Source organism: Sorex fumeus, unplaced genomic scaffold, assembly GCF_029834395.1.
Source record: "Sorex fumeus unplaced genomic scaffold, SorFum_2.1 ptg000151l, whole genome shotgun sequence".
In the NCBI taxonomy this organism is placed as follows: domain Eukaryota; kingdom Metazoa; phylum Chordata; class Mammalia; order Eulipotyphla; family Soricidae; genus Sorex; species Sorex fumeus.
In genome coordinates, this window is record NW_026606208.1 from 3334518 (window position 1) to 3341780 (window position 7263).

At 50.4% G+C, this 7263-nt stretch overlaps 1 non-coding gene across 1 annotated transcript; it reads left to right on the plus strand.

Annotated features, from left to right (window-relative positions):
- Positions 1-6254: 6254 nt before the first annotated feature.
- Positions 6255-6383, plus strand: LOC130016321 (small nucleolar RNA SNORA51). The gene has a single exon (XR_008791226.1). It is a non-coding gene; the product is annotated as a small nucleolar RNA SNORA51 (small nucleolar RNA).
- Positions 6384-7263: the final 880 nt, after the last annotated feature.

A 7263-nucleotide genomic window follows, 5' to 3' on the forward strand; every position in this document is an offset into this window, starting at 1 on the left:
TCAACCCTGACCATAGCACAGCCTCCCCATAGCAGCTCAGGGGTGGCTGGGGGTCCCCAGGTTCTCCGTCTGGAGCAGCATCTCAGGGTCAAGCAGACAGTCACCAGGGTGACCTGCCAAGTGGCCCCGGGAATCCCAGCACTGTGGGGGATAGAGTTCTCAAAAAGAGATATAGGGAGTAGTCAACAGAAAACGGTCTTCCTGGAGTCTGTCAGGAAGGACCTCTGAAACAGCAATGGGCCCATCATGCAGGGCATCAAACCAGGACCTTGCACACGGGGGCCTATATTCCAGGCCTGAACCACGTCCCAGTGTGAAAGCAGCAATCCATGGCATGTTGGGAACAGCAAGATCAGGGACCCAGGCCATGGCTCAGAGGCTTAACACTACAAGGTCGGTGCATGCTAGCAACGACTCACACGTGATGTTCCATGGATGACATGTGCCACTGACAACTCATGTGGATGTCCTGTGGATGGTGTGTGCCACCAACAGCTCACACATGAATTTCCCATGGATGGCGTGTACCACTGACAGCTCACATGTGGATATCCTGTGGATGGTATGTGCCACCAACAACTCACATGTGGATGTCTTGTGGATGGTGTGTGTCACCGGTGGCTCGTACTCGGATGACTCATTGGACAGTCTGTACCAAACAAACAATAATCGCTGTCAAAAGTTCATATTACCTTTTAGTCTGGTGCCATCCGCCAAAGTGAAGTGCTGTCACTGAAGCCACCAGACAACAAGGGCCACAAACCATAGTGCCGGTGTCATGGTGCGACAGCTCTGGTCCTGCAAGGTGCAAGACCTTGAGTTCCATCCCTCAGCCACCGTGGGTGCCCTGTGTCACCTCTGCTGCCCGGATCCCAGTGCCACAGAGGATTTCTGAGCCCATCACTGGAATCAAAAGAGCTATGCTTGGAGTAACCCACTTCACTCAAATGAGAGAAAGAATCTGGAGTTCCAACCTCCGTCGATGGTCAAGAATCAGGAACACTGTCTCATTTGCCAAGGCATCGAAAATCAGATGGGCTGGACACGTAATGAGGTTTAGAGATGACCGCTGGACTAGAGCCGTTACCGACTGGATTCCACGGGACGTCAAAAGACTGCGTGGCCGCCCACCTACGAGATGGTCAGACTTCTTTGTCAAGACCCTGAACAAACGGTTTGAGGCTCTTCGTGTTCCTAGAACGAGCAGATGCCATTGGGCTGCACTAGCACGCGACAGGGACGAACGGAGACGTTACTGGTGCCGGCTCGAGCAAATCGATGAGTAACGGGATGTCGAGTGATCAAGTGATCACTGGAATCACAACACGGGACAGGGAGGATGCAAGGGAGAGGGGAGGGGAGGTGGCCAGGACATGGCGTTGGAGTCAGATGAAACGCCGAGGCTGCTCCGCTTGCCTTTCTCAGCGCGGAGCTGACTTGTTTTCTGATTATTGGGGCGCAGTGGTCTCTGGTGAATTCAATCATCAGGCGCAGGTCACACTCTGGCGAGCCTATCAAATTTGTTTCTAAAACCTAAGTGAAACGCTACGCTAGACCTCAGCTATTGTCGCTTCCTATGGCCCTGGAGAGCCCCGGGTGCTGGCATGACATGACGCAGGGCCAGCGTTAGAGGCTTTCTCTGACCACAGTGAAGTTAAGCTAAAACTGTGTAACGAAAAAGCTAAATCACTGAACAAAAAGCAAGGGAGGAAAAAAACCCCACCAAATTTGAGTATTAAGCAGTAAACTTATAGTACCCCTGGGGAAAGGCTAAATCACAGTGGGAATTAGGAAATTATACCATGTCATTACATTTCTGCATTTAAAAATTTATGAGAATAGATGGGGCTGAAATGATAGCACAGCGGGTAGGGCATTTGCCTTGCAAACGGCCGACCTGGGTTCGATTCCCAGCATCCCTTATGGTCCCCTGAGCACCGCCAGGAGTAATTCCTGAGTGCAAAGCCAGGAGTAACCCTGAGCATCGTTGGATGTGACACGTTGTTCATCGATTTGCTCGAGCGGGCCCAGTAACGTCTCCATTGGAGACTTTGTTGTTACTGTGTTTGGCATATCGAATACGTCACAGGGAGCTTGCCAGGCTCTGCGTGCGGGCGAGATACTCTCGGTAGCTTGCCGGGCTCTCTGAGAGGGGCGGAGGAATCGAACTCGGGTCGGCCCTCAAAAAGCAAAAAAAAAAAAAAAGAGCGAATATAGCTAAAGCCAAGCTTCTATATGTATATATTCATTAGAGCCTGAAAAAAAGAATGATTAAAGAATTTATCTAAGATGGGATAGTGGAGTTTTGGCCTTGCACGTGGCCAACTTCGGTTTGATCCCTGGCACCCATATGGTCCCTCCAGCCTGCCAGGAGTGATCCCTGAGTGCAGAACCAGGAGTAAGCGCTGAGCACTGCCAGGTGTGGTCAAATGGCGGAATGAATACATAAAAAGTGCCCCCCGTCTTAAAAAATGTGCAAGGCATTGGACAAGAACTGAGTGTTAAAAGTAGATAAAGGAATATCCCTGATAACATTTCAGTATCTGTTTTGCAAATTACAGTGCCCAAAAGGAGGGAAGGAGAGAGAGAGAGAGAGAGAGAGAGAGAGAGAGAGAGAGAGAGAGAGAGAGAGAGAGAGAGAAATGCTACCATAGACTCAGGCTGGGGCGTGGGGTGGGGGTTGATGGGAGAGAAACTGGGACACACTGGTGCTGAGGAATGTGCACTGGTGGAAGGATGAGTTTTAGAACACTGTATGACTGAACCTCATCATGAACTGCTTTGTAAGGATCTATCTCACAGTGACTCAATTAAAAAGAATTTTTTAATGTTCAAGATAAAACCATGCTGAGATACTCCCATGCAATCACAGTGGCTAAGGAGCAAATCTACAGCTTGGAGGGGTGGCAGATGAATGGGCCACCCACCTGCCCCAGGCAGGAACGAAGCAGAACCGTCCTGGAAAAGTGTGTTTGCAGAGTCTCAAGTGGAACACACACACACACACACACACACACACACACACACACACACACACACACACTCTACCACTCAGAAAATGTCATGCCTGAGGTACCCCCAAGAGCGATGCAGAGTGAGGTCTCCAGAGTGCTTCTAGGGCAAGGTACACAGCACAGGTCTGCAGCGTGACTGAGCCTCTACCCCAGGAACTCCACAATGGGATTTCCTGGAACCTGTGACCATGTTACCTTTCGTGCAAAGGACTCTGCAGCTCTAAAAGTGAAGGATGCCTTGAGTGGGAGTTGATTGGGGGGGAGGGTGTTCTCCAGACCAGTGGTCCCTGGAATCACACGCATCCTTATATAGAAGGAGAGCAGCAGAGGTCAGAGGAGAGAACAGATGCTCGGCTGCTTTGAAGACGGGGAGACGGACCCGGAGCCAAGAAACACATGTGGTCTCCAGAAAACAAGGAAATAAATTCTCCCTGAAAGTCTCCCAAAGTAACACAACCCCGAGGACCCGTGTAAACTACTGACCCCCGGAACTAGAACAAATTTGTGTTGTTCGTGGAAGTCACTGAAGCCGGGGTGTCTGGTTACAGGAACAAGAGCAAAACCAAGACGAGATGGGCTCGAGCAAAACCAGCTCGAGTGCCCACCATGAGCAAGATGAATAAAGACATGATGGTTGATCCCTGTCAGGAGGATCTCTGCAGAAATACGCACCGGCCGTGAGAGCCTCGCCCAAGAGCAGGATGGACTGTTGAGAACAGGCGCCTGAACACAGAGGCGGAAGAATAACACGCGTGCTTGGAGCCGGGGCTAGAGCCGGTGTCCCTGGCCCCCTCCGAGGTCTCGCAGAGAGAGGCCCTGTCGAGAGAGGGATGGGAGCGTAGGAAGGCCCCTGCTGGGCCGCTCGCTGACCTTCAGAAGCTTGGCAGGGCTAGCCCTGGGAATAAGATCATTTGAACAGGAGCTATTTGGAAATTCCTGTTTACATTCGGCCCTTGGCTTCTCTGACTACAATCTATACTCAGGGGCCGGCCTCCAGAAAGTGGAACAATAGGATAATCGGAGGAAAGGCATCCCCTTTGATTACCTTTCAGAGGGGAGTAACGGCTTAGGGAAGCTCAGGGGCCCCTGGCGTGCCCGCTTGCCAAGCAGGAAGCAGGCGAGGGTGGAGCCGGCCCTTCCCCCGTAGCAGGGGCCTTCTGGAGGAAGACTCCAAGGGCCGCTTGGCTGGTTGACAGGACTCAAGACTAAAAATAAATCCTCAGGGGTGGTTAGCGGAGGACTTGGCAAACCCGGGGCCTTGGAACGGATCCCCCTGGGAGGAAATCTGGGCGCAGCTGCTGACCTGGGGGAGAGGGCGGAGCCTCCACTTACCTGGCGGGGAACATTCCGCCCGGGTCGCCACATCTGAAGGGAACAAGGGTGACTCAGAATCTGCGTGTTCGGTCTCTAGCTATGTCATGGAAAAACAAGAATGAAAGTCATGGGGGCGGCCTGTGCGTTCTCGGCTCTTTCACACCCAGGGATGCGGCTGCCTCGCTAGAAGCCACAGGACGGCCTGGTGGAGGGGTTGGGGTCCCACCAAGCACTCTTGTCCCTTTGACACGGCCTTTTGGGGATACTGGGTTCTTTCCTGGACAAGCTCTGCTCTCACTTGCCTCTCCATCCCAGGCCTGCTTCATTCTGGATGGTTCAAGAATCCAGGCCTGGTTCATTCTGGGTGGGTTTGTGGATGGTTCTGGAAGGTTTGAGAATCCAGGCCCGGTTCATTCTGGGTGGGTTTGGGGATGATTCTGGATTGTTCAAGAATCCAGCCTGGTTCATTCTGGGTGGGTTTGTGGATGGTTCTGGAAGGTTCGAGAATCCAGGCCCGGTTCATTCTGGGTGGGTTTGTGGATGATTCTGGAAGGTTCGAGAATCCAGGCCCGGTTCATTCTGGGTGGGTTTGGGGATGGTTCTGGAAGGTTCGATAATCCAAGCCTGGTTCATTCTGGGTGGGTTTGTGGATGGTTCTGGAAGGTTCAAGAATTCAGGCCTGGTTCATTCTAGGTGGGTTTGTGGATGGTTCTGGAAGGTTCAAAAATCTAGGCCTAATTCATTCTGAATGACTTTTTGGATGGTTCTGGAAGGTTCAAGAATCCAGGACTGGTTCTTTGTGGATGGTTCTGGAAGTTCAAGAATCCAGGCCTGGTTCATTCTGGATGGGTTTTTGGATGTTTTTGGAAGGTCCGAGAATCCAGGCCTGGTTTATTCTGGGTGGGTTTGTGGATGGTTCTGGAAGGTTCGAGAATCCAGGCCTGGTTCACTCTGGGTGGGTTTGTGGATGGTTCTGGAAGGTTTGAGAATCCAGGCCTGGTTCATTCTGGGTGGGTTTGTGGATGATTCTGGAAGGTTCGAGAATCCAGGCCTGGTTCATTCTGGGTGGCTTGTGGCAGGCCCGCCCCAGACAGCCCACAAGAGCTTTTCCAGGAAAGAGTTTGCTTCCCCCTTCCATGCCCCTGTCTTGTGGTTTCAGTTCCACAGAAAGACTCACTTTACCTGTCGTTCAAGTTTAATGCAGGTTTTTTTCTGCAAGGCTCAACCCAGTGGCGGCCTGAGCCCCTGGTTCTCCCTGGGTTTCCACCATTGTCGGCGGTTTCTCTTTCCCAGTCTTCGGGTTTCCAGCTCTGTCGGAAGTGAAACCCCTCTCCAGACCTGAGGCGGAGGCACCCCGAATGCAAATGACCGGCAACAACCAAAGCAGAGCTTCTGTGGTTCGGGAGAGGCTGGGCTCTGGAAACAAGGATCACGCGCCCCAGCTGAAATTGTTAGGGACTAGCAAACAAATGAGGGTTTGTTGCCCCAAGCAGCCCGGCGGGTGCCCCGGAAACGGCACCAAATAGGTAAATGGTTGCCTGCTTTCCCTATTTTAATACCTCAGGATTGGCAAATGGGTCGGGAAACAATGATGCCATTGATTCAGTCGAGATTCAGTTCCAGCTTCGAAACCCGATGCGGCCTCCCTCAGCCCGCAGTATAGCAACAGGCAATCTATACCCCATGCCATGTAAACATCGACTCCTTCTCAGCAGGAAAGGTTACATCTATAAGCGGAGATGGTGGTTTTGATCTTGCCAAATGCTATCACTGCATCTATTGACAGGATCCTACGATTTTTAGTCTTTCCTTTACTACATTCTTGAAGTGGTAGCTTAGGTTATTGATGGAAGCTGTTTCTTTTGTTTGTTTTAGGTGTTTATACAAAAGATTTCTCTCCAAAAACTTTGTTCAGAGTAGTTTCCAGGCCTCTTGGTGCCTCCCAAGACTGTATCCCTTGCATAGACTGTATAGGAAGTGGAGACACAGTGAATCCGCCCATGTTCACCTCAGCCCTGCCCTTTGCTGGGTCTGTACTGGGAATGGGGGACATGGAAAAAAAGCTTTTCTTCTAAGTTTTCACAGGAAATTTTCCTGCTAGTTATCCATGGAATGGAAATTATACTATTAAATTTCTAAAAGTCAGAAAAATGTTGTGATCTTTTTCTGTTGTTGATTTATAATAATAATTAATAATATATCAATTCCAGTATCAGAAAATATACCTTGCATGAGCTCATTTATTTTTAAAAAACAGAAATAAAGATTATAAAAAGTCCCATCAAATGCGAATCAAAATGACAATGAGTGAATAAATGGCATCATAACTCAGAAAGTCCAGGAATAATTAGTGTTGGTGGGGAGGCGGTGAAAAGGGAGCCCTTATTCAGTGTTGGGGGAACTGCTGTCTGCTTCATTCTCTTTGTAATCTTGGGAGGGGGAGGCACACCTGCTGTGATTACGGTTTACTCTGACTCTGCCCTCAGGAATCTCTTCTGGTGGTGCTTGAGAGGTCATATGTGTGCCTGGGGCTCAAACCTGAGTCAGTGCATGGAAGGCAAGTGCCCTACCCACTGTACTATTGCTCCAGCAATAGTGCATTCTCTTTGGAAAACCTTATGGAGACTTCTCAAAAAATTAAAAATGGAATTGCCATATGACCCACAGATCCTACTATTTGATAACTAATCTGAGAACACAAAAACATTAACCCAGAACAATATATATGCCATGGGCCCAGAGAGATAGCACCAGGGCACTTGCATATGGGCTGACCCTGGTTTAGTCCCTGTCACTATATATAACCTCCACTACCCAACCGCCACCACACTCCAGGCCGCTTTTCGGAACATGCGGCCGCTGTGGCCGCGCGACACATCATAAGACACTTCCTACCCACTTTCCACAATTACCACACCATGTTTGATAGGGTTCA